The 25,767-nt window shown below is 49.9% G+C and overlaps 1 protein-coding gene across 2 annotated transcripts in view; it reads right to left on the bottom strand.

Annotated features, from left to right (window-relative positions):
- MGMT (O-6-methylguanine-DNA methyltransferase) overlaps window positions 1-25,276 on the bottom strand; it is a 276,471-nt gene extending 251,195 nt beyond the window's left edge. For both annotated transcript variants that reach the window (XM_005225875.5, XM_002698584.6), the window contains exon 1: window positions 25,202-25,276. The gene's annotated coding sequence lies outside the window, so the exon portion shown is untranslated. The remainder of the gene's footprint in view (window positions 1-25,201) is intronic.
- Between the last annotated feature and the right edge of the window lie 491 nt (window positions 25,277-25,767).

The raw sequence follows: 25,767 nt of genomic DNA, 5'->3' as shown, positions 1-25,767 counted from the left end.
AAAACAAAAATAACCTAAATTAATAGAGAATCCTATGAAAAGTAACTACTATTTTTCATATAAAATAGTATCAGAGGACCTTTGTTGTTTTATTTCTTCTCAATGTATGACTTTTATATATTTGACAATAAGCTAATTAGCTGGTCAGTTTACCTGAAAGCATGCCATCTATTCGAAAACAAAATGACTTCATTTTCTGTCCAGGTGAAGCCTGAATTCCTAACCACACTGACACAGGTAATTAAATGAATTCTGCAGACTACATTTTGTGAAGCAAGCACAGGAAATACCCTCCTTCACAAACGGGATTTCATGTACCAAGCGATCCCTGAGGTAGCAACAGCCAATACGATGACACGGGTTTACCAGAGTCTGTTTAAGAAAAACCATAAGTGAGTAAGTGCGCTTCCATCACAAGACGCAGGTTTCTCGCTGCCTGGGACAGGTGGTGGCGGAACTGCACTCTGTCGGGCTGGACTCAACCTGCAGGTGCCAGGGCGAACTGACAGGCTCTAATATACACAGAGGTGACGGGGGGCAGAAATAAACGCAGTGCCTCCTGATGTGCGTGCGTGGTCAGTGCACACGCGTGCCCTGGCTCCACCCACTCACAGGGGTCAGAAGCACCAGCACCTCGACAGCAAGGAGCACAGCAGCGCCCAGACCTTGGCTTCTAAACCTCACATTCCAGGAAAAGGAATGGAGGCTCCCTGGAGAAGTGGGTAAATCCAGGACTGGGGCAGGAAAAACACAAGATAAGCTTGGGTTACACTGCGGGGCCAAAAGTACTAGAGGGTAGCATGTCAAAAAGAGGAGCTAATCTCAGGGGGTGTCCAAAGGCCACGTGACTAACAGAATAAGTCATGGTAGTATCAGACTGCAACCCATGACATAAAATAAATATCCAAGAGTCCATACTAACATAGTTCAGTGAATAAAGCAGTAAGCGGGAAAGAACAGAGAGCTCTTCACTCACAAGAATTCCAATTAGTAAAAGAAGAGAAAATGAAGGAGACACATGTCATCAGGCCAACAACACAGCAGTAATTGTTGCAGACAAGATACAGCAATGAATGACGAACCTAGCAGGTGAAAGCTGAGAGCCGGGGTGTGTGCACGGCCTCACAACACCTCCCTCAAGGTGTCAGCTGCAGAGAAGGACACTGTAACGCTACAGCTGGAGAAACTCGAGCAACGCCAACTTCACCCCACGCCCGTGCTTCGCGTCACCTGGACACCACACGTGCTGTGATGCCTCGCCGGAGTCCTCATCTCTGCGCTTTCCTCACCAAAAATGTGAACTTCGATCTAATCAAGAGAGCACATCACAAACCCAAAGGAGAGACATTCCACTGTATAACTGACTGGTCTTCTTCCAAAGTGTCCAGGTCACAAAAAGAAGGAGAGAGGGACCCCATGAACTAGACAAGGGGGAGCCATGACGACGGAATGCCGTGTGGGGTCTTGGACTGGACGGCAGAACAGAAAAAGGACATGAGTGGAAACAGTGCTGGAATTCAAACAAGGCTTACAGTATCACACAACACTAATTAATGCTGATTAATATGCTAATACCTTGTACATTAATTCCCTGGCTGTGGGAACTGCATAAAGTTATGTACTAGGGCCATGGAAGACAGTAACACTATGCAAAACTAGATGGACGGGGTACAGAAACGACGCTAAAGTTATTCAAAATAAAAAGTCAAAAAAGCCCCCCGACTCCACTGACACCCATGTGCATGCAAGGTCTATCCTGACCCTGAAGACCTGGCCGTTCAGAAACAGGGAGACGGGAGCCCTTAGGGTGAGAGGCGTCTGCAGGCCTGTATCACCCCAACTGCCCTGGGTGGGGAAGCCTGGTGGACAGGCATTAGCGTCCCCAGTGTAAACCCCTCCTGCGACCTCGGGTTCAGAACCATGACGCTGCATATTTGCCTCTAAAAAGTGTTGGTACAGAGATCCAGGGCTGGGGAGAGGGGTGTGAGCTGTTGCTGGGAAATAAAAAGGTTAAATAGATCATAAATTAAGATTAGCGTCAGCTGGCCTATCACTTTATCAGCAGCTTTCTATCACATTATAAATCAGACTAGAGATGGGGCACCTCCTATTTAAAATCAGGAGCCACTCAGAAGATCGTCTCCATAGCTTCTACCCCAATAGGTCTCTCCAGCCGACGAAAAGGGAAATGCAAGGCCATCAAGACCAGCACATTAGAGGGGAGTAATTAAAAGGGGAAAGGGGGCAGATTATACATGAGTGTATGTAAAGCAATACAAAACACTGCTTGGGGAGGAAATTTCTCCCTGTATTTTTCCCCAGAAATACCCGGTCCACAGAGACAGCCAGCACCAGCACTTCACCTCCAACAGTCGCACGAGCTGATGAGACAGGAGCCAGGAGACCTGGCCCAACTTCACAACCCCGAGCGAGTGCGGGGTCAGGCCGCGTAACTCGGACGGAAATAATGGCTGGAGAGGCCCGCCAGTATTTTACCCAGACATTTTTATAAGGAAGCCAGAGGTGGAGAGCACAGCTAGGGTAACTATACGAATTTCAATTTTACTAAAATGTTATGTCCCTTGAGCCAAGGTATTAATCTTGTTATTATACAAAAGCAGTCTCTTCTCACTGGCCATTCATTCAACTTGAATGAATTTTAAAACGTACTTGTTGTTGGATCATGTGAAAAAGGCAAATAGAAAGTATGCATAACTAAGGAGGCTCAAACTAGACTAGGAGGTGGGGGGGTGGCTGGAGAAAGATGGAGTGACAAAGAAAATTCCACACATCTGTGCCTCCCCTGCCTGCCAACGCGGGAGACACGAGAGACTTGGGTTCGATCCCTGGGACGGGGATGTGCCTCCCCTGCCTGCCAACGCAGGAGACATAAGAGACTTGGGTTCGATTCCTGGGACGGTAAGATCCCCTGGAGGAGGTGGCATCCCACTCCAGTATTCTTGCACAGAGAATCCCATGGACAGAGGAGCCTGGTGGGCTACACATAGTCCATAGGGTTACAAAGAGTCAGACACGACTAAAGAGACATAGCACAGATGTTTATAAAACACCAATCGTGACCCCAAAGAAACAAATGACTAATTTTCTCTTCTTCAAAAGGATGAGGATAAAATTAAAAGGGAGTCTCCAAACAACCAGACCGCCCTGGTCACCCTGTGCCCTCTGGATCCGGCCACTCACAGGGGCACACCTGCCCCTCACCCTGGCCACACCCGAGCACCGACAGAGAGCTTCAGCTCTGCCAGCGCCGGACACGGCAGACCCCGCGCGGTCCCGACAGAGAGCATCGCCTCTGCCAGTGCCGGAGACGGGCAGACGCCGTGCGGTCCCGACAGAGACCATCGCCTCTGCCAGCGCCGGACACGGCAGACGCCATGGTCCCGGGAAGGCTCTGGGAAGGCCATCACACCCTCCGTGACCAGACACGGGGCTGTTTCTGCGGAAACTCACACCCGGATGAGGCCCTGATGTCACGACGTGCAGAAGCTCTGCCTAGAAAACGGGGAGGAATCCTGGCGCAGAGAGATAAGCAGAGCAGACCAAATGCCATTCATGTCTGGCAGGGGCAGCGTGCCCCGTTATCGTTTCTCCCCCGCACAACGTGATCGACTGTAAGGGGTTATTATACAAGACGGCTCCAGAATTTTGGAGCAGGCCCGACTGCAAGGTGAGAATTGTCGCTCTCTACAAGCAAACAGAAATTTAAAAGTTTAGGAGGTCATCCATCATCTGTAATGAGTCATAATCAGCGAATGAGCTGCAGAGGATGTATCTTATCACTTGGCCTATAAAAGCTTCTGATCTATGGGGTAAAAAAAAAAACAGCTGAACTTTAATAAGCACTCAATTATAACAAATAAACCCAAACACCTAATTACCAAGTGACTATTTATAGTTGCTAAAATAACTTAACCCAGTTTCACAAAGCACATATTTTAAGATTCATAGAAAAATCCTGCCCAGATCCGCATTCGATACTACATTTATTTTGCCTGCACCCAGAGGATCAAGAGATCTGTAACTCTAAATTACATTATTTGTACCGTAAATTCAAAGAGAAATTAGTCTCATTTACAAACAGCAATTACTTATAACAGAAAACTGAATTGCAAATTTAAATTGTTAGTTTTGACAAAAATCCAAAACCTGGTTAAAGGAACACTGTGAAGCTGACAGAAGAGCCCACGTGTGGTGTCAGCAATGGCTCAGTTTACTTAAATGGTTGTGCAAGACAAGAGAACTTCCAAAAAAAACCCTTATTCTTCTCTAATTTGGCCTACTTTGTATTTTTAGTGTCCTGTTCAAATTCCTCTCCCCGAGGAGAGATGTCCCTATTAAAACAGCACAAAGAAGGAAAAATCTGTAATCTGTACAACAAAAAAGAGGAGATTTTAATGTTCATATTTTTAAATTTAGTGATAAATTAAAAAAAAAAAAAACCAAGAAAACCAAATGTCAGAATCAGAGTGGACTCTAAAGCCTACTATGGAACATTAAACAAACATTTAGTCCATCTAGGGTAGTCGTGTCCAACACAGCAGCTATGAGTCACAGGGCAGGGGGGCACTGGTTTAAATTTAAATGACTTAGAATAAAAATGTAAAATTCAGTTAATAAGTCACACTCACACACTCCAAGTGCCCAGTAGCCTCCTGTGGCTGTGGCTCCCACACTGGCTGGCACAGGTATATTCTATTATAGCCGAACCTCCTGTGGCTGTGGCTCCCACACTGGCTGGCACAGGTATATTCTATTACAGCCGAACCTCCTGTGGCTGTGGCTCCCACACTGGCTGGCACAGGTATATTCTATTACAGCCGAACCTCCTGTGGCTGTGGCTCCCACACTGGCTGGCACAGGTATATTCTATTACAGCCGAACCTCCTGTGGCTGTGGCTCCCACACTGGCTGGCACAGGTATATTCTATTACAGCCGAACCTCCTGTGGCTGTGGCTCCCACACTGGCTGGCACAGGTATATTCTATTACAGCCGAACGCTCTGCAGATAGTGCTGGCCAACCCAGTCATGTCACATTAGGGAAACTGAGGCCCAGGAGATCGAGGGTCGACCTGCTGATAAACCAGGAGCCGACCACTGAGCACTGGCTGTTCCCTCAGTCACGACGCCCAACGAGAGCCCAAGCTCCAAGCAGTGGGGGCCCTGTCTGCCAAGCGTAGAGTCAGACACCGACCCAGCACATCCCCACCCAGGAGATGAGACCCTGGCCCTGACAGGTGGGTGATGCTCTGGATGAAGATATGAATAAACGACCATAATACTTCTGGATCCAAAACGACAAGATGCAGTCCGCAAAGTCAAGGAGCCCAGAGACTAGTCAAGAATTTCTCTAAGATACGGAAGACTTCCCTACTTGGTTGTATTCTCAAAAATACCGCATTAAACATCTTTGCATGCAAAATCTTCTTTAGGACAGAGTCTCAGACATGAAACTGCCCTAAATACCCAATAATGAAATCATGTTACACCTTTATAATGGGATACCATGTCATCCCTTCTTAAAGAGATGGGAATACCAGACCCACCTTACCTTCCTCCTGAAAAATCTATACGCAGGTCAGGAAGCAACAGTTAGAACTGGACATGGAACAACAGACTGGTTCCAAACACGGAAAGGAGTACGTCAAGGCTGTATATTGTCACCCTGCTTATTTAACTTCTATGCAGAGTACATCATGAGAAACGTTGGGCTGGAAGAAGCACAAGCTGGAATCAAGATTGCCAGGAGAAATATCAATAACCTCAGATATGCAGATGACACCACCCTTATGGCAGAAAGTGAAGAGGAACTAAAGAGCCTCTTGATGAAAGTGAAAGAGGAGAGTGAAAAAGCTGGCTTAAAACTCAACATTCAGAAATGGCATCCAGTCCCATCACTTCATGGCAAATAGATGGGGAAACAATGGAAACAGTGACAGGCTTTCTTTTCTTGGGCTCCAAAATCACTGCAGCCATGAAATTAAAAGATGCTTGCTCCTTGGAAGAAAAGCTATGACAAACCTAGACAGTGTTTTAAAAAGCAGAGACATTACTTTGCTGACAAAGATATGTCCAGTCAAAGCTATGGTTTTTCCAGTAGTCACATAAGGATGTGAGAGTTGGACCATAAAGAAAGCTGAGTGCCGAAGAATTGATGCCTTTGAACTGTGGTGTTGGAGAAGACTCTTGAGAGTCCCTTGGACTGCAAGGAGATCCAACCAGTCCATCCTAAAGGAAATCAGTCCTGAATATTCACTGGAAGGACTGATGCTGAAGCTAAAGTTCCATACTTTGACCACCTGATGTGAAGAACTGACTCATTGGAAAAGACCCTGATGCTGGGAAAGATTAAAGGCAGGAGGAGAAGGGGATGACAGAGGGTGAGATGGTTGGATGGTATCACCAACCTGACGGACATGAGTTTGAGCAAGCTCCAGGAGTTGGTGATGGACAGGGAAGCCTGGTGTGCTTCTGTCCATGGGGTCGCAGAGTCGGACATGATGGAGCAACGGAACAGAACTGATGTCATCTCTAGAAATTATGTTGGCAAAGATTTCAGTTTCACAGATAAGCACTTATGAAAAAAAATCAGGTAAAAGAGCTATACACAAAACTGGGATTATCCCACATACAGAAATTATCCCATGTGATGTGTGTATGCACATACATGCATACACGTGTGCATGTACATATGTGCACACATGTGTGCGTGTACATACGTGCATACACGTGTGCACGTGCATACTATACAGTCAAGAGAAAACAGAAAATACAAGCAGAAGAGTGTATTTCCAACATACTGGTATTAACAGACAAGAACTTTAGAATAATTGTGGTTGTGTTTAAAAATAGGAAAAGACAGACAAAATGAATGAGACGAGAATTTTAAATACTAAATTGAAATACATTATAAAAATACAAAATGGACATTCTAGAACTGCAAACACAAAGTTTGGAATTCAGAACTCACTGGATAGGATTAACAGGAGATGGAATGGTGTAGGAAACGGGATCTGTGATGGACGAGACAGGCCCACAGAGAGAATGCAAACCACGGCAGAGGAAGAGAACAGGACAGTGAACAGCAAACAAGAGCCCCCGAGCCGTGAGGACACAGGAAATGGGACAAGCTCCATGATTCAACCCCAGAATGAAAGGAGCAGGTGAAGAAGGGACATATATGGATCAGTGCGTCGAGAATTTTCCAAAACAAATAACAGACACCAACCCCGCAATTCAAGAAGCTCAGCAAACTCCAAACAGGGTTCAGTATGAAGAAAACTCCCAACTAACCTCACAGTTAATTAGTTCCAAACCACAGAGAAATGGAAAACCAGAGAGAAAAATCTTAAAAGCAACCAGAGTAAAAAGTTCCACTACCTTCAAAGGGGCAACAGCGAGGCTGACAGCTGATGTCTCCACAGAAGCCTCAGAAACCAGAAGAAAATGAAACGAAATGTTTAAACTGATGAAACAAAATACCGAGCAACCAAGTGCGTGTGTTGCTCAGGGCTGGGGAGGGAGAGGAAGCACCCAGACAAACCCCACTCAGTGAAGCGGCGACAGGTGTCCTGCTCATGACTTTCACTGCACAGCTTACATGTGTATCTCATACACTCCTTACTGGACTTCAAACAACACAAAATTTTAAAAAGTAAAAAAGGGGAGGACGAAAGAGGGAGGGATGGAGAAGGCAATGGCACCCCACTCCAGTACTCTTGCCTGGAAAATCCCATGGATGGAGGAGCCTGGTGGGCTGCAGTCCATGGGGTCGCTAAGAGTCGGACACGACTGGCGACTTCATTTTCACTTTTCACTTTCATGCATTGGAGAAGGAAATGGCAACCCACTCCAGTGTTCTTGCCTGGAGAATCCCAGGGACGGGGAGGCCTGGTGGGCTGCCGTTTATGGGGTCACACAGAGTCAGACACGACTGAAGCGACTTAGCAGCAGCAGCAGCAAAGAGGGAGGGAAAGAAAAAAGGAAAGGAAACATCTGCATCAGAAGAACAGGGAAGATCAAATTAATGTAGCAAAGAACCCTGAAGTCAAAATTCCACAAAGTGGAAAACTGACAAAACCTGGCAATGTGCACCTTGTGATGGGAAAGAGCAATGAACACTTTTTCCAGAAGCTGAATGTCATGCTAAGAGAAACTTTCAAAACTTAATCATCTGAGACTGAAAAAAAAAAGAAGCAGATTAGTCTCCAGCTGGAAACCAGCACACTATGGATATCTGTACGTGCAGACTGAAATTTGTACGTAACTGCAAACTTTGTGAGCGAACGCACTTCCCCTTTAGTTCCAGAAGAACTGCAGACACGTGGCGCCAATGGGGCGCTGCGAGCACGCACCCACCACAGGAGGCACGCGTCCAGCGGGGGGCGCCCTGGGCAACGTCAGAGCAGTCACGGCCACGCGCTCCGAGTGCTCATGCGACACCGTGAGGGCACAGACACACCCCCAAGGCAACCCCACGTCCTCACACGCGTCTGTGAGCACGGCACTCTCTGTTAACGTCTAGTTTATCTGGGAGTACAGTTGATCGATGATGCTGTGTCCGCTTCAGGTGCACAGCAAAGAGACGCGCACACGCACCCTGACCTTCCTAGGTGTGCACAGGGCTGTGAGAGAAGCACAGCGGGGGCAGCCCGGCCTGCGGCCCCACGTGCGGACCAGGTCACACGAGCCCCCAGGCAAGGGGTTCAGTTCTCACACGCAGAGCTCTCTGCATGGCCAGACAGATGGCAACACAGGGGTTAATGCTCTCTTGAAGTGAAGTGAAGTCGCTCAGTCACGTCTGACTTTGTGACCCCATGGACTGTAGCCTATAGGGCTCCTCCATCCATGGGATTTTCCAGGCAAGAATACTGGAGTGGGTTGCCATTTCCTTCTCCAGGGGAACTTCCCGACCCAGGGATCGAACCCGGGTCTCTCGCATTGTAGGCAGACGCTTTACCGTCTGAGCCACAAGGGAAGCCCATGCTGTCTTAAGCTCTATTAAACATCAGCGATGAAGGTCCAGGCTGGCCCGAGATACACCTGCAGTAGCTGTAGATTCAGCTGGGAGAAACGCACTCTTCCACGGTCTGGTCTCCTCTTAGCATGAAACACCAACGTGACAGTCCTCAGCAAACCACCTTTCTGTTGACGCCACACATTTAAAACCACAGCGGTGACAAGAGAAAAGTCATCTGAACTGATAATGCCCTTAATTTTCTCTGACTTCCCAATTCTGTCCTTTCCATATAGAGCTAGCTGGAATCAACCTCCTTTGGAGATGGTGGTCATTTAGTCACTAAATCATGTCCGACTTTTTGTGACCCCACGGATGATAGCCCACCAGGCTCCTCTCTCCGTAGGATTTCCCATGGAGAATACTGGAGTGGGTTGCCATTTCCTTCTCCAGGGGATCTTCTTGACCCACAGATCGAACCCAGGTCTCCTGCATTGGCAGGAGAATTATTTACCACTGAGCCACCTGGGAAGCCCCTGCTTGGGAGTAAAACCTCAAATGACATGCTTTAAATTTCTTGACAGAAACTCAGCTTGTTTCTCCCAACATCACCGAACACCTATGTGTCACTCACCCATGAATCACTCCCAGCCTTAACCTGGATCTACCTAACGTAAGCAGGAACCCCCCAGGCCCTTTAAACACAGGAAGCAGGTGGACACACAAGGAACGGGAGCATCGCGAGGCCAGCAGGAGAGGCTGAGCCCCCTCAGGACTTGGCTGCTCCCACCTTTCATCTGGGGGGACGCTGGGAAGATGAGGCGTCACCAAAGCCCAGAAGGCGGGGCCACTGGAAGGAGCAAGAGCCACAGGTGGCCAGGGGCTGCAGGGGCGGGGCCATTCTCAACAGAGACAAGTGGACGCAGAGATCAGACAAGGAACAGCCGTATCTGCAGCCCTCACCTGGGGTGCTCCACTCTCCCCCAGCACCTCTCATGTCCACCAGAAGTCAGAGCTGAGCAAGACCAAGTGGGATGGTTCCAACAGCCACCCTGCGGCTGCCCTCTGCTTCCACAGGACATCGGGTGACACAGACCCGCCCTGAGACACCCCCTGCAGTCAGGCCTCTCCCTGTGCCCTGCCCCTGAGTCAAGGAGGGCCAGCAGTGTGATCCACCTGAACCATCCTTCTTAGGTCCCTAAGCAACAATGTGATACGCTTGGCTTCCGCTGAGGACTCACAACCAAACAAAATCAAACCAGAACATTCCTGAATTTTTTAAAAATCACTTACATTCCTTATTCTAAAATTCCTACACAAACTTCTCCACAGGAAAAGGTCCCTCTCTCCTGAATGGTGACAGTCACTTACTAATCACACCCTCTTCCCTTTTCATCATGGCCGCCTGTAGGCTCCACTTCAGATTCATTTGGATCCTAGAAAGCTATCCTTGGGCTTCTCTGATGGCTCAGATGGAAAAGAATCTGCCTGCAATGCAGGAGACATGGGTTTGATTCCTGGGTCAGGAAGATCACCTGGAGAAGGTAATGGCTACCCACTCCAGTATTTTTGCCTGGAAAATCCCATGGACAAAGGAGTCTGGTGGGCTACAGTCCGTGGGGTCACAAAGAGTCAGATACAACTGAGCGACTGACATGTTCCCTTCAAGCTATCCCCAGTCCGGGTTTCCTGCCATATTTAATTTTCTCTACTAGCACATGGTCTGCTGGCAGCCACATGATCTAAATACAGCCAAGAATCAGAAAACAAACAGAAAAGTCTCCTGTCAGCCAAAACGCTGTCACAAAATCCATGCACTAAAGGTCCCAGACTCTGAAGCCAGCCTGCCTGGGTTAAAACAGCTACTATGAATATGTCTCATATGTTCAAGAAGATAGAAGAAAACATAACATTATGAAAACACAGAAGATGTAAGAGAGACCCAAATGGAATGCAGATGTAAAATAGACTATCTGAAATGAAAAATTACTTGATGTGATTAACAAAGCACATACAGCAGAAGGCGGGGAAAGTGAGTAAAAATGAACATACAACATTTTTTAAACTATCCAGGAAGAAAAAGGGAAAAAGACCAAAGAAAATGAGCACCGCATCAGTAAGATGTGAGACAACATCAGGCAGTCTAAGCTAAGCTAAGTCACTTCAGTCGTGTCCGACTCTGTGCGACCCCATAGACGGCAGCCCACCAGGCTCCCCCGTCCCTGGGATTCTCCAAGCAAGAACACTGGAGTGGGTTGCCATTGCCTTCAATACATGAAAGTGAAAAGTGAAAGTGAAGTCGCTCAGTCGTGCCCGACTCAGCGACCCCATGGACTGCAGCCTACCAGGCTCCTCCATCCATGGGATTTTCCAGGCAAGAGTACTGGAGTGGGGTGCCACACACATGCAATTGGGAGTCCCAGAAAAAGGCAGAAAATTATTTGAAGAAATAATTACTATTTCTTCATATTTGATAAAAACCTATACTCACTATTGCAAGAAACTCAATGAAACCAAAGCAGAAGAAAACATAAAGAACTAAACCAAGGCAAATCATAAACAAATTGCTGAAAAGAAGTCATAAAGAAAAAACCTGAGAAGTGGTCGGAAGACGTGGGGAAAGACGATCACACACAGAGACACAAAATTAAGAGGGACAGCAAACTGATCATCAGAGACTACGCAAGGCAGGACACAATGGCACATATTTAAAGCATGAAAAGAGGAAAAAAGAAAAGGGTCAATATAGAATTCTGTGACAGGCAAAATATCTTTCAAGAATGAAAGTCAGAATAAAGCCTTATTCCAAAAACAGAAGAGCCAATTCATACACTAGCAGACCTTTATCTGAGAAACACTGGTGCACGTTCCATAGGCATTAAAAAGGACTTTCAGATGGAAATTCATCGTTCCTAAGAGTGGAAAACATGCAAGTGGTAAGTATGCAAATAAATATAAAAGTTGTTTCAATTTTAATCTCTTTAAAAGACAATTGACTGCCTAAACAAAAATAATAAAAGTATATTTTGGAGTTTATACATATGTAGAAAACATACTAAATAAATATAATCCCCAAAATAGGATGAGAGAAATTGAAATATACTCATGGAAGGTTCTTACACTGTACAAGACGATGAATAATATGATGTGAATGCAGCCTATGATGAGCTAATTATGACCATTACACACCCTAGAGCCAGTAAGAGCCAATGCCCATATGTGGTAAATTGAAATCATTTTTAAAATATATTCAAAGAGTCTGAACAAAGGCAGGAAAATGGAGGGAGAAGAGTGAAGGAACAAACAGAACAAGGAGAAAACAAATATCAAGGTGGTGCATTGAATCCAACCACACTGATAATTACATAACATGTAAGTAGTCTGAATACTTCAATTTTAAAAAGACCTTATGATTAGCAAGCTGTCTATAAGAAACATGTGTTAAGTTATTAGATAAAGATAAAATGTGAAAGAATGGGAAAACATTCACCATAGAAACGGTAATGGAAAGAAAGCTGGAGTGGCTATCTGAATATCAAACACATAATTTCAAAACAAGGAAATTGCTAAGACTAAAGGCCATTAAGAGTAAAAGGGTTAATTCACCAAAAGGATGTAAAAATTCTAAATATGCATGCACCTAATAAAAGACTTTGAAACAGATGAAGCAAGAACAGAGAACACAATAGGAAACAGCAAATCTCCAGCCACAGTTGGTGATTTCAACGCTTCTTTCCTATAATTTATAGAACAGGGAGACAGAGAAGCAGTGAGAATATATTAAATACAACACTTGAGCAACAAAAAATGTTTAGCATTGCTTAAATGAATTAGTAAATACTTAAAACTTTTTCAACGTTGCACTGATGTATGACTCTGGAGTCTCTAGGAAGTTTTAGGAGTGCCAAGTTGCTGAGCCCAAACAATGACAGGAATACAGGAGTGGAGGAAGAGTCCTGTGATCTCGCCCTGCCCACCCACCTGCTCTCTCCATCCGGAAAACCCAGGGCCTTTCAGAACCCGATTGCCCACCTGCAAACACGAGGAAGAACAGAGGTGCACACCTGTTTCCCCACCCGACGCCCAGAGCACAAGGAGAGGCACATGAGAGCACCCCGTGTTACCAGAGGAAAACGCCTATTTGCCGCATCTTCTTAAACACTGGCTGCCACCCCCACCGCTCCCATAACCTGCACAAACTTTTCCACACAAACCTGGTCACATCTCTCTAGGAGACTTGCTCCTGAACCACCACTAGAGAACTTTTTTCTATTTTGGCTTAAAGCTGGAAACGAGGAGGAGGGTGAAGAAATAATGCTTTGGAGGAGCAAGTCAGTGTAGGAACGTGAAAACAGTTAAAACTCACTAGATTTCTGGTCAAGATGCAAGACCGCTGTCCCCCCAAAATCAAGCAATCTATTCTAATTGGGTTCCCATGGTAACTGTACAATTGGGCTTTTCGATATAACACCCTGAAGTCCCAATGCACACTTGTAAAATATACTTTGAACAGCTTGAAGTGTTTTCACGTTACGGCGCTTGCAGACCAATGACTGCACGTCCCCGCCCTGCCCGCCGGGGGCGGGGCACGCTGGCAGCGGTACCAACACAAGTCCCGCAAGGAACACAGGACACCAGAGCAGGTATATAAAACGGGTCACATGCTGGAGCTCCAGCCAATCTGCTCTGGGGACAAGCCGGTATGACTACTGTCACAGAACCCTGTTTACGGACTGCACGCCACACCACGAGGCCCCTCTTATTGATTTCAAGGTTAAACAGAATCAATCACTAATAATCACAAGAGGGGCCTCAAGGTTAATCATATTCTTAGACTCTCAGTACGGAATGAAACAACAAGCATAGCTGTGCTGATAAATAAAACATAACTGCGGATCCGAACCCACATTTCAGGTGTCAATAGTATGGTACTAAGCACAGCCCACAACACCGCCCCAGACCCTAGCCTCTCCCCCCAGAACACAGCAGGCTCTCCAGCCACCGCTGGGCCCCGAGTGGACCACGGAGCACAGGGCTGGTCATCCTCTGAAGACGCAAAGGGTCGCAGCTCAGAAATGGTGAAAGTTCACAACTTCAGCGTTCCTTGCAACAATCCTAAAAATACCCGCACATTTGAGACATTCTGCAGAACCACAACGCATACTGTGGCTTCTGGCAGACTGGCGACCTGGGCAGAAGTAAATCTAAGTCTCCCAGCTTTATTTACTACATCTTCTCACCGATGGCCACAGTTTTAACGTGGGCCAGTCTGGTGCACGTGTGGGCTGGCAGGCTTCCGGGGAGAAGTGCCCTACTTAGTCTCCAACTCTACAGAGACGTCCAAAAATCCTCAAGACAACTTAGCATGAACAGCAGCAAATTGCATGGTTCTTAGGGTCCTCGCTAGAGCCCAGTAGAATGACCATGTGATGCTCTTCGGTTCCAGCAGGAGCAAAGTACGAACTGACCCAGAATCGAGAAAAAATAGAAAAGCAACAGAAACTCCCAACCAACAAGCTGAGGCTGTAGGCCAGTGCTATTACCCCTCTTCGTGCTTAAGAAACCCAGTCAACCAGCATTTACTCCAGTCCCACCTCCCAGCCTCCCTCAGGGCCAGGGGCCTTGACTGCTTTCCAGCAGGGTCCGCCCGGCACCAGGATAAGACCAGGCCTGTCCATGGTCCGCCGGCCCTCTGGTGTCTTGACCAAATCTGCCAGATTTCCTTTCTAAAACCTCTGGGATCCTGGTAATAAGGCTTGGGTTTCTGTTCATCCTGTTTTCTTTTATTCTGATACACACCTTTCGGGATGCCAAGAGCTAAACCTGCAAACAATCCTATTTTTGAACACTGATTACCAAGTTATCTTTATCTCCAAACGCCAGCTTCATATGCAAACCCCTCATGAGTTCTGTGCTTTTGAAGTAACATTATTTAGTCTGCACCTCACCTTGTATTAGTCAGATCGAGCTGCTATAATAGAAAATCACATACTAAGTGGCTTGACAGACAGAAATTCATTTTCTCACAGTTCTGGAGACTGGTAAGTCCAAGGTCAAGGCTCCAGCTGATTTGGTTTCTGGTGAGGGCTCTCTTCCTGGCTTGTAGGCAGCCACCTGCTGCCGGTAAGATCACCCTCTCTCTTTTCTCATAAGGCCGCCAATCCAACTGGATTGGGGCCCCTTCTTCCAACCTCATTTATTCTAAACAATCCCCTAACGTCCCCATCTCCTAATCCAGTCACAGTGGGGGTCAGGGCTTCAACACGTAGATTGTAGGGGCACGTTCTGTCCACAGCAACCTGTGCCCTGCAATCAGGCGGAAGCCCCACACCAGGCCACAGAGAGTTTCCAAGACAGAACACCAGCATCAAGAGACAAGAACGATACAAGTCAATCAGAAACCTGAGTGTACCTGTGATGGGCCCGAGGGAAGGAGACATTACAGGGGCTGAAGAGGCTTCCAGAAGGGCAGGGCCGTGGGAAGGATTCAGGGAGAGCCTGGGAGCAGACAGGGTCTACCATCAGGCTGAATCAGAAGAGGATCCCTAGGCAAGACTCTCTGGAGCCTCCCACCCATTCACTCTGAGATTGAGGAGCTGACGCATAGGTTTCGAGAGAAGCTGCCAGAATAAACGTGGAGGGCCTTGGGGCTAAAAGTGGCGCCAAAAGGAGCTTCACAGGCTCATGTTCCTCTGGGGCCTGGGTGGGAAAGAGGGGTCCCCTTGGAGCATCTCTGTGCCCCTGCCTCCAACAGGAGGAGAAGGAAGCAGTCCTCGCTGCCGCGTGCCAGCTTGCAGGGCAGTGGGGCAGCAGTGCTCAGGGGCAGAAGCAGGGAGACGGCCTGGGGCGCACCAGGCAGAAAGGACCCAGGCGGCTGAGGCTGCAGCCAGGCAGCACCTCCATCGGTGGCGGAGGGACAGGAGACGGGAAAGGTCAGCCACCTGAACCCAGAGTCCACGAGGACGTTGCTCTCCATCCCAAGAGACAGCCTCCAACCTGAGAGCTGACAGAGCCGACCTGGCCCCGCACAGAGAACCTGCCTGGCTTCCAACGGGTGACGCTCCAGTTGAGCTCAGCCCCGGGCAGCCCAGTGCCAGGGCCCCTCTGTGCTGAGCCGTGCACTGGGCAGAATGGAGCAGACACCCACACCGCCAGGCCTCTGAGCTTCTCTAAGAAGTAGGCTCGGCCACACGAACACCAGGGCAGGAGTGAGGCACGTCAAACAGCTGCCTCCACATCTGAAACCACCAGAAACATGACTTCCAGCCAACGCAAAAGAGTATCTCATTAACCTTCTCCAGAATCCACCCTGCCTGGATTGTCCACAGCCATGTGTTAAAGTACCTTGGGCCCAGAGACGGCCTCTGGAGAGAACACCAAGAGGAAATCAGAACTGTGACCTTAGGGGCTCTTCTGGCCTGATGAATGGTCCAGAGGATACCCCTGGACAGCAGCAGGTTCTCAGTCCAGGACAGAACAGCGGGTCCAGGACACGTTCTCATCACACTCAAGGCAAAAATGAACAGGTTAGGAACACCTAAGAGGAAGTCTTTAAAGCCCGTACTTTTAGTTTAGGGAAACTGAACTCCTGATTGTGACTCAGGGCCCACGTGGGTTCAAGCTGGTGGTGGGGAGCCAGCGAGCATGTCACCCCCAACCAGGACTGAGCGTGTCCAGGGCTATCAAGCACTCAGCCTGCCCGGGGTCCCCAGTGTCAGCCCGGAAAAGTCCCGTGTCCCATTAAACTGGTGGCTGCCCAGGACGGACAGAACGCGTGGCTCTCCGGAGCCTGTCCTTCTGGGGGCAGAAGGCGACCACACCAGTAGTCAGAGAGGTGGATAATGCTGCATTTCAGGAATATTTCATTTTAGAACCTGCATTTGGTTCTAAGTAACCGTTCTTGCAACAAATTTCAACAGCCCCCTGCCGGGCGCAGCCACCCTCCGGTGACCCCCCGCCCACCGCTGCCCTCCTCCCCAGCAGCTCCTGCCCCCAGGGCGGCCCGGAGACGGATGGTTGGTGCGGGTCCAGCAATCAGCCAGCGGCCGCCTCGACTCACCATCCATCTGACTCGACAGCTTAATCTGATGATAACACAGTGGTGACAGAAACAGATTCTTCTGCACAATAAAGAACAGCACACATGGGCTTTCTCGGGATAGCTGGCTAAATTCACTAACTTTTGGGCATACATCATTTCTGTGCCTCGCCCTTTATTCAAGGAACTTCCACTTGAGCGTGGAAAGCCTCACAAGCAAGGGTGGCTGTTCACTTCCAGGACGCCGGCTCCTCTGCGTCCCTGTCCCCCAGCACTGCCCCTCCAGCGTGCCAGAGCCCGGTGACAAGGACGGCACCCGGCAACCTCGGGCGGAGTCTGGCTGTGGGCATGTCGCCAGGCAGCACCTGTTTTCCCCTACCCTGCCTCCCCCGACCACACCCACTGGGACCACCAGGACCACCCGGGCCTCCCTCCCTGGCTGCTGCCTCTCAGCCTCCAGCGTGGGCTCCCCGGCCACTCGGCCAGTCCCACGGTCCATGACCTGCATCTGAAGAGGCTGAGCACACACCTTATTGGTAATCTACATTCTGATGTGACTGCACACCCCAGTCTTGACAGTTTCATTGTACAGATTCTGTGACTACCTGCAGGAAAGCACAGGTAACCCCACGGAGCGCAGGCTGGGAATGGAGAGGCCTGTTAACGAGCCTCACTCCTCCCCGCTGACATTTCTGGCTGAACAAACAGGTACAGTAAGGCAATCTCCCAGCTTCGGCACCCAAACGCCAGGCCCGACAGACAGGGCCGACTCCCCTCCACAGCCAGCTTGCCCCCACTTCCCACAGGACTGTCTTATGGGAATAAAACACATACACACCAAACGCTGGCTCTTCTCTTGAACAAAGGGGATCCTTAACTTGGGCCTCTCCCCCAGCTGTCCCCCCATCACCCCACACTCCCCACTAGAAATGCCCCCAGATGGACCCCAAAGCACTAGCCCAACAGACTCCAGGTGACAGCACCTCCTGAAATACAGGCATGTATCTTTACACCATGTTCTGACCCCAAAAAGGACTTCTGACAGCGCCCGTTTCATGGCTGCAAAGGCGGCTTGCAAGGTGAATGGGAAACGCTGCACTAGTTACAAATAAACCTGGGCTGATCACTCCTACCCCAGGGCCCTGTTCAGGCCAGACACTCACAGGCAAGACAAAGACCCCGAGTGTCCCCCTCAGCAGTGACCTCGAGAGTTCCCTGGGACCGACTGGGTGAAGTTCCCAGCAGGCCTTCAAAAAATGTATGAGGGTATCACCACTGCACTGGCCAGAACCTTCTGGAATGCTACTCTATCAGGCTGAACCCAACATGAGAGTTAAGAGACCCAAAAATAAGGCCCATTTCCCCATGCACACAAAACTCACTGCAGATCAAATTCTGACAAAGCTCACCGACCGGACCTCGTTACCCTTCATGCGGGAAAGTGAAAGTGAAGTCGCTCAGTTGTGTCCAACTCTTTGTAACCCCACGGACTATAGCCTCCCAGCTCCTCCGTCCATGAGATTTTCCAGGTGAGAATACTGGGGTGGGTTGCCATTCCCTTCACCAGGGGATCTTCCAGACCTGGGGGCTGAACCCGGGTCTCCCACACTGCAGGCAGACGCTTCACCGTCTGAGCCCCCAGGGGAGTCCACAGAGGAAGACACTGTCATATGCTGGTGTCGCTGCTGGTTCCCGGCTGTGGCCGTAGAGTCGGAGTCTGTGTCTGGTCCTCCAGGAAGTTCTTTCAATTTAACAGGTGGTTAAGGTCGAGCCTCCTGAAGACAGTGGCTTGGGGCCATTGGAGCCGGGTGGTGCCCACTAGGAGCGCGCTCCCTAGGCCCCCCTGCCTGCTCCGGGCCCACAGAGCACAAGCTGGCTGCCGGCAAAGCACCCCTGCACACTCAGAGCTCTGCCACGGAGCGGAAGCACCTTGAGGCCAGCCACCTCGGGGGCTCCCAAATCATCCACTGCAAAACTGCCAACAGGCATCTGGGCAGACCACCTCCTTAGAGACGAAAGGGGTTTTAGAGACTTGGCAAATCAGGACCAGGCTTCATGACCCTCCAGACCCAACGGAGCCATAGACATGCGGGTTCACAGACACAGTAGAGGGGGAGCCCAACCGAGACCCCATCCCCAGTCCTGCCTCCACCAGGGACAGTTTTGCAACTGAGCTAACAAATAGCAGCCACAGTTACCATTCAGTGTTCTCCACGGGCCAGGCCTGGGCTGGTTCCCCCAGATGGAATTCTCTCCCCAAACCCCACAACAGCCCTAAGAATGACACTGCCGTTCTCTTGGGTTTTGGAGAAACCAAGGCTTAGAAGAGATTAAGTGACCTCACTCAGGTCACAGATAGTAACTAATAGAACCAGGTCCAAACTGACTCAGTCTTGTTCCCAGTGGCTACAACCTTAACCCTGCGTGTAACACCCCAAGTGAGGGCTTGGGTAGTGTAAACGTGTAAAACTAGGATGCCGACTGGTTGGGGTGGGGTATACAGACAAGAATACTGATTGGAGGAGGGGAAGACAAGGATCCTGATTGGACTGAAAGTAAAAGGCCCTGATGCTGGGAAAGATAGAAGGTGGGAGGAAAAGGGGACGACAGAAGATGAGATGGTTGGATGGCATCACCGACTCAATGGACATGAGTTTGAGCAAGCTCCGGGAGTTGGTGATGGACAAAGAGGCCTGGCGTGCTGCAGTCCATGGGGTCACAAAGAGTCGGACACAACTGAGCAACTGAACTGAAAAGCAGGATGCTCACTAGACTGGAGGGAAACAAGGATTCTGGTTGGTTCCTCGCACTTTTTACAATTAGTCTCATCGGTCTATGAGTCTATGGTTCCAAATTAAAATTTCTATCCAGGTTGTGCTTCATGCTTCACAAACAGCCATCCATGACTTCCTGTGCTTACACTCGTCCAGGGGGACCAAGTCCCTGTGATCACGGCCATCCCGTAGAAGAGGAGGCAGCTGGGGGTGAGCAGCTGCCCAAAGCCACGCAGCCAGGACACGGCATCACTGGAACCCCTTCCGTGGTTCTCCCACCCACAGCTCCAGCACTTCATCAGTAAAAATTCAGTTCAGTTCCCCAAAAATGTATTCGGTTGTACATATGAAAGTTAACCCTGACCCAAGACCATAAAAATGCTTGTACCCAGAGGGTGAAAAAGACAGGCCAGCCATTCAGAAGGAAAGATGGGTGTGAAATACAACACGGCTGTCCCTGCTTAGCATTTGTTTGTAAAACTAATGCCAAAGTTTTGGTTAACATTTGCATCTTCTGTCATAACCATAAGACCGAACACTATAAAGCTAGGATAACATGTCGGGTTTGCAATTCGAAGAGATTCACACGTCTCTGAGGACTTACAAACCACAGACAGACCCACAGGCGTGGGCGACTCAGAACAGTGATGCCGGCCGGGGTGTGTGGGCCAGAGAGCTCTTTTCCACCATGCTCAGGGGGGTGGTGGAGACCCCAAAGACTGCCCGGGAGATGCTCAAACATTAGGGCCCCTGGCGAGCTTGCAAAGACAGCCTTCTGGGTTCTGACCCAATAATCTCCTTGTTAACCAGCACCCTCGGTAATTCTGAGACCAGCAGGCTCAGACCACCTCTGAGAAATGCTCTGCTACAGCTCACGAGTGTCTCACTTCAAGAGGAGCAATGAAGCCCACGTTTCAGGGGGTGGCTCTTACTTCTGACACCAACAAGAGGGCGGGATGTGAAGGGGACACCCTCAGCCCCTTACAATCCTATGCTCTGGGGGGTAACCTGTAGCTCAGAGTTTAAAAAACAAATGAGAAATAACTACCAGTTTGTTTTTTTAATTAAAGTACAACATTTAAATGTCTTGTCCCATATCCTGCCCTGAAATTCAGTTCCCTTTCCCACCCAGCTAAAACCTCTGAACATCCAGAGCTGGAATTGCCCGATCCGTCAATAAGGTAAGAGTTTTCTAAACTACTATCCATATGACTCAATTTGTCAGTAAAAACTGCCACCAGCGCTGTGCTTGCAGAAAAATGTCCATAAATGCATTATTGCGACTGGCAGATCGATGTCTATAATAAAAACAAATAGATTTAACAAGTGCTGGCTTTTATGAGTCGTGCCATCGGTGGACAGCGCGTTCAGTTTCACCCCTAGACTTCTGGGAATGGGCAACAGAGCCTGGCTGATACTCTGCTGACTTCACAAGTGTTCCAGGTAGGAAATTATTCCAACAAGAGAATTTTCCACGTAGGAGAGCAAGCATGCTAGGCATTTACTGCTCTCTCACAATTCGTTTCACGGCCACACACATACACACGTGACAATACGTTTAACAGCACTAAGAAAATGTTTCTGCAGAATTTTTAACTGGTTTTATCACAGCTGTGTCACAGGCCACAAGAGCTGACTCCAGGTTGGGGAGACGGGGTATACAAGGGGGACGTGAAGCCTGGAGACCCCCACTCCTCTGCTAGGCCTTCAATCTAACTGAAAACAACTTGTAGTATCAGAAACGAGTGTCCGCATTTAGCACGTGGCCAAGGATGTCACAGGCTTTCTAGGCGGCCCAAGTAGAAAAGAACCCGCCTGACGATGCAGGAGACATAAGAGACACAGGTTCGATCCCTAGATTGGGAAGATCCCCCGGAGCAGGAAATGGCAACCCGCTCCAGTATTCTTGCCTGGAGAATCCCACGGTCAGAGGAACCTGGCAGGCTCCAGTCTATGAGGTTGCAGAGTCAGACATGACTGAAGCGACTTAGCACACACATACACAAGGATGTCACTGCTGTGTCAGTGGCCCCTGGGGCAGCCTATGTGTTTAGATGTTCAGCTGGAGCAGATATCATGAGGGTGGCAGCCACAGACTGGCTGAACTGCCAAGGATTCTGAGCACTTTGACATGACACTGTCTGTGACCCACTTATACGTGAGCCACGTCTGCCAAAACCACTCTGGTTCCTTCAAAGGTTACAAAATGTCACAAAGATGCTTCATTCCTTTCCTTAAGCAATTCATTTTAACAGTGATATAAAGGAGTAAGACATTCACTGGATCCCATATATTCTTGTGGCTTTCGCCAAACCTTACAACCCTCCTATACAGTAAGTTTAAATGCTGCAGTCCACGGGGTTGCAAAGAACTGGATATGACTTTGTGACTGAACAACACTTGTTAAGAAAACTGAAAAGAAAACTAGACTATTTCTTTCCACTGACCAGCAGATAAGCAGCAGTTCCCCAGATGCCGCAGAACACATGCCTTGCAGTGCTTTGTCTCGAACAGTGGATGTCAAACATTCATCTACCAAGCTGGATACAGGGCTTCCCTGGCAGCTCAGTGGTAAAGAATCCACCTGCCAATGCAGGAGATGCAGGTTTGATCCCTGGATTGGGAAGATCCCTGGAGAAGGAAATGGCCACCCACTCTATTATTCTTGCCTGGGAAATCCCATGGACAGAGGAGGCTGGCGGGCTACGGTCCATGCGGTTGCAAAGAGTCAGACACGACTTAGTGACTAAACAACAGCATACCCAAGTCAGGCCTCCAGAGCTAACGGAATGGGAAAACTGATGTCAAAGAAGTGAAAACTAGCCACCCCGCATAGCTCACACCTCGTTCCCTCACCCAAACAAACTACGAACACTTTCAGACCAAGCCTGGGCACTGGCTTGGTTCATTTACCATGAGTATATATGAAAAGCTCACTTTCCTCCAATGGTAACACTGGGTTGGCCAAAAAGTTCATTTGAACATTTTTTTGGCCAACCCAATATTATATGTTTCTATGTCTCTGATTTTTAAATCTTCAGGTTTCATTTAAGTGATAATCTGTGGTAAGACCCAAGCTCGTTCAGCAAACAGTTGTATCAGAAACTACGCAGGAAACGGGGTCAGAGGGGACTGTGACAGGAGCCAAAGGAGCCCCAGACACAAGCCTCAAGCACCCAGAGGCCCTCAGGGTGTCAGAAGCCTCAGGGAAAGTGGCCAGAAAAGAGGAACCTCACACTGGGGCCAGGAAGGCAGGTGGGGTGACAGTGAAAACAAAGCTGGCAATAACGCTGACAGATCACTACTGGCAGACTGAGCGAGAGTGAGAGTCGCCCAGTTGTGCCCAACTCTCTGCGACCCCATGGACTGCGCAGTCCATGGAATTCTCCAGGCCAGAATACTGCAGTGGGTAGCCTTTCCCTTCTCTAGGGGATCTCCCCGACCCAGGAATCGAACCAGGGTCTCCTGCACTGCAGGCGGATTCTTCACCAACTGAACTATCAGGGAAGCCCAGGGAGAGGATTTACTGGCAAAGAGAATTCAGAAATCACTGCTTCACTTCCTGCTTTTCCTACAAAGGAGAATATAAGCTGAAAACGGCATCGATGCCGCCCAAAAGGGGAGTTGAAAGAACAACAGTCTTGGTTTGAATCACTGGCCTCTAAATGTTTGTCCTCTGCAAAATAAGAATAAAGACAATTTGGAAGTTTATTAAAAAATACTGAGAACAGTAAACTGTTTGGTGTTCCTGAAAAAGCAGGAGGAGAGGCCTGGAGGAGGAAGTCCACAGGAACGCTGGCTCAGGCCTGCCTTCCCTGCCTCCCCACAGGAAGGACGGAGGGGCCCTGCGTGAGACACCCGTAAGGGAAACCGTGGAAGCGCAGGCCTAAGCTGAAGATGAGGCCCAGGTGAGGCTCCACTGGTACTCAAGCAAGACCAAAACAGACAGGAAAAGAAAGGTTTAAGAACCTTCACAGCTGAGCACGAGTAAGATGTTAACCACTGTCCACACCCGGGGTTTTTATTGCTTTAAACCTGGATCTCTGACAGTGAGGCCTTTTTTAAGCAGCATCTGATAACACTAGTTAGGTCTACTTTGTGTGATACAGATTTGCTTTAATGGCAAGAATGCTCACTGAGAAAAGTACCTTCATAGAGCTCTGCCCTTGAGGTGAAGCTCTGCCTGCTTCACCCTGCCCCCAGATTGTAAGAGACTCGACTCTCCAACTCAAATCCTAACGCAAACCAAGAATCCAAGGAGAAATGAAATGCCTCCCAGAGCCAGGCCAGCTCTGCTCACGGGCTCTGGACCTCAGCAAGTATGGACCTGGCGTCACTGCCTCCTGGGACAAGCTTGAGTTAAAAGGTTATCAACCACCAGCCGGGGGTGGGAGGCAGCAGCTCTGACATCCTTTTCCTAAAGACGATCGCCCCAGGGCGTGCTAAGCTTTGTGATGTCTTCTCTACCTCCCTGAGTGTCTTCTGCACTGGGGGACTCATGAGAGCAACTCAGCCCCCCGCCTCCACCATCATGCCCTGGGCTGGGAGAGAAAGAGGAGCACCTTGGCTGAGATACTCAGAGTGCGGGCGCAGAGTTCGAGGCCAGTCTAACTCTTAGCTCTTTATGTTCAACACCTCCATGTTCTTCCGCAAATAGCAGCGGTGACCCTTCTCTGGACAAAGGAGTCTCCCTCTGCCTGGTGACCATCCATGCAATCAAGCCAAAGCTGTGCTCATGTATACAAAACGTGCTTCCGGAACAAAGTCAGCCAGGAGCTGAGACACAGAGAGAAACACCACGCTTAGATTCATCATGAGCTCAGGGAGTGAGGAATACAGTTGAGAACTGCTCTGCTGTGTTTATCGCGTCCTTGGGAATTACCGTGCCCAGTGTATGTGGCTCTTAAACTTCCACTTGGTCACTCCACGTGTTAGTGTTTACAGACGCAATGAGTGCACAGTGTATACAGAGGTGGGCCCTCCTCTCACACTAAGAACAGGACCTGAGGCCTCTGCACGGGCGGTTTGCTAAGGGCCTCCTGCAAGAAAGGCCAGAGAAGGGGTTCCTGGAAGCTTCCTGGGAACAGAAGGCTGGGGACCAGTGCAGAGCAGGAGGGCTTTGCAGGTGTTGACCAACTAGAGGTTTGGCAGGAGCAGCACAACTCCCAGGCCAGGCCACTGTCACTGTACTTGGAAGAAGAACCCCAGGCTGGGAGAAGGCTGGGAACCCCTGGTCGCTCCTGGGGCCAGCAAGGGGCGGCTGGGGGTCCGAGTGGGCCCCACCACCATGGCAAGGGGGGCGGGGGTAGTGCCCGGAGGACCACTGGGGGCTGGACTGCCCGACGGGCTGCAGACGCCTGCTCCCCCCGGGGAGAGCCCCGAACTTTGGCGGGAGGTGACCCAGACAACTCACCGCGCTGCCTAAGCCGCCAACCGCAAGGAGCTCAGAGCGCAGGACCACGCAGCGCCGATGGAGCCCAGGAAGCCCGGGGGACGGGCGCGGGGCGGGGGCGGGGCCTAGGCCTGGGGGCGGGACCTGGCAGTGTGTTCGGGGCCCGCGCGAGCCGGGATTCGGCGGAAGCGCGGCGAGGACGCGGAGGGGCGGGACCAGGCCGAGGCTGGGGGCGGGGTCCGGGGCGGGGGTGAGGCCTGGGCTCCTGGGCCGCCGGACGGGACGCGCGCGGCGGCGGGGGCGGGACCCCGGCGGGCAGGGGCGGGGCCGAGGGTGGGCCCTGCCTCCCCGCCGGCGCGCGCCTGCCAGGTGGGAGCATGCGCAATGCGGCGGCGGCGCCCGGGCCGACATCTCCCTCTGCGCAGGCTCGCTGGCCGGATGGCGCCGCCTGGCCAGGTTCATGCTGGCTGCCAGGCCGGTTTCATCCTCCCTGCTGGGGCCTCGCTATCGCTTTGCTGGTCCTTCCTACCCGGCAAGAGCTGGGCCGCAGCGCCTTCCTGCCTGTGCCCCCTGGGCGCTGTCTCAGC

This window comes from Bos taurus, chromosome 26 (assembly GCF_002263795.3).
Source record: "Bos taurus isolate L1 Dominette 01449 registration number 42190680 breed Hereford chromosome 26, ARS-UCD2.0, whole genome shotgun sequence".
In the NCBI taxonomy this organism is placed as follows: Eukaryota; Metazoa; Chordata; class Mammalia; order Artiodactyla; family Bovidae; genus Bos; species Bos taurus.
This window is presented reverse-complemented; position numbering and strand designations above follow the sequence as displayed.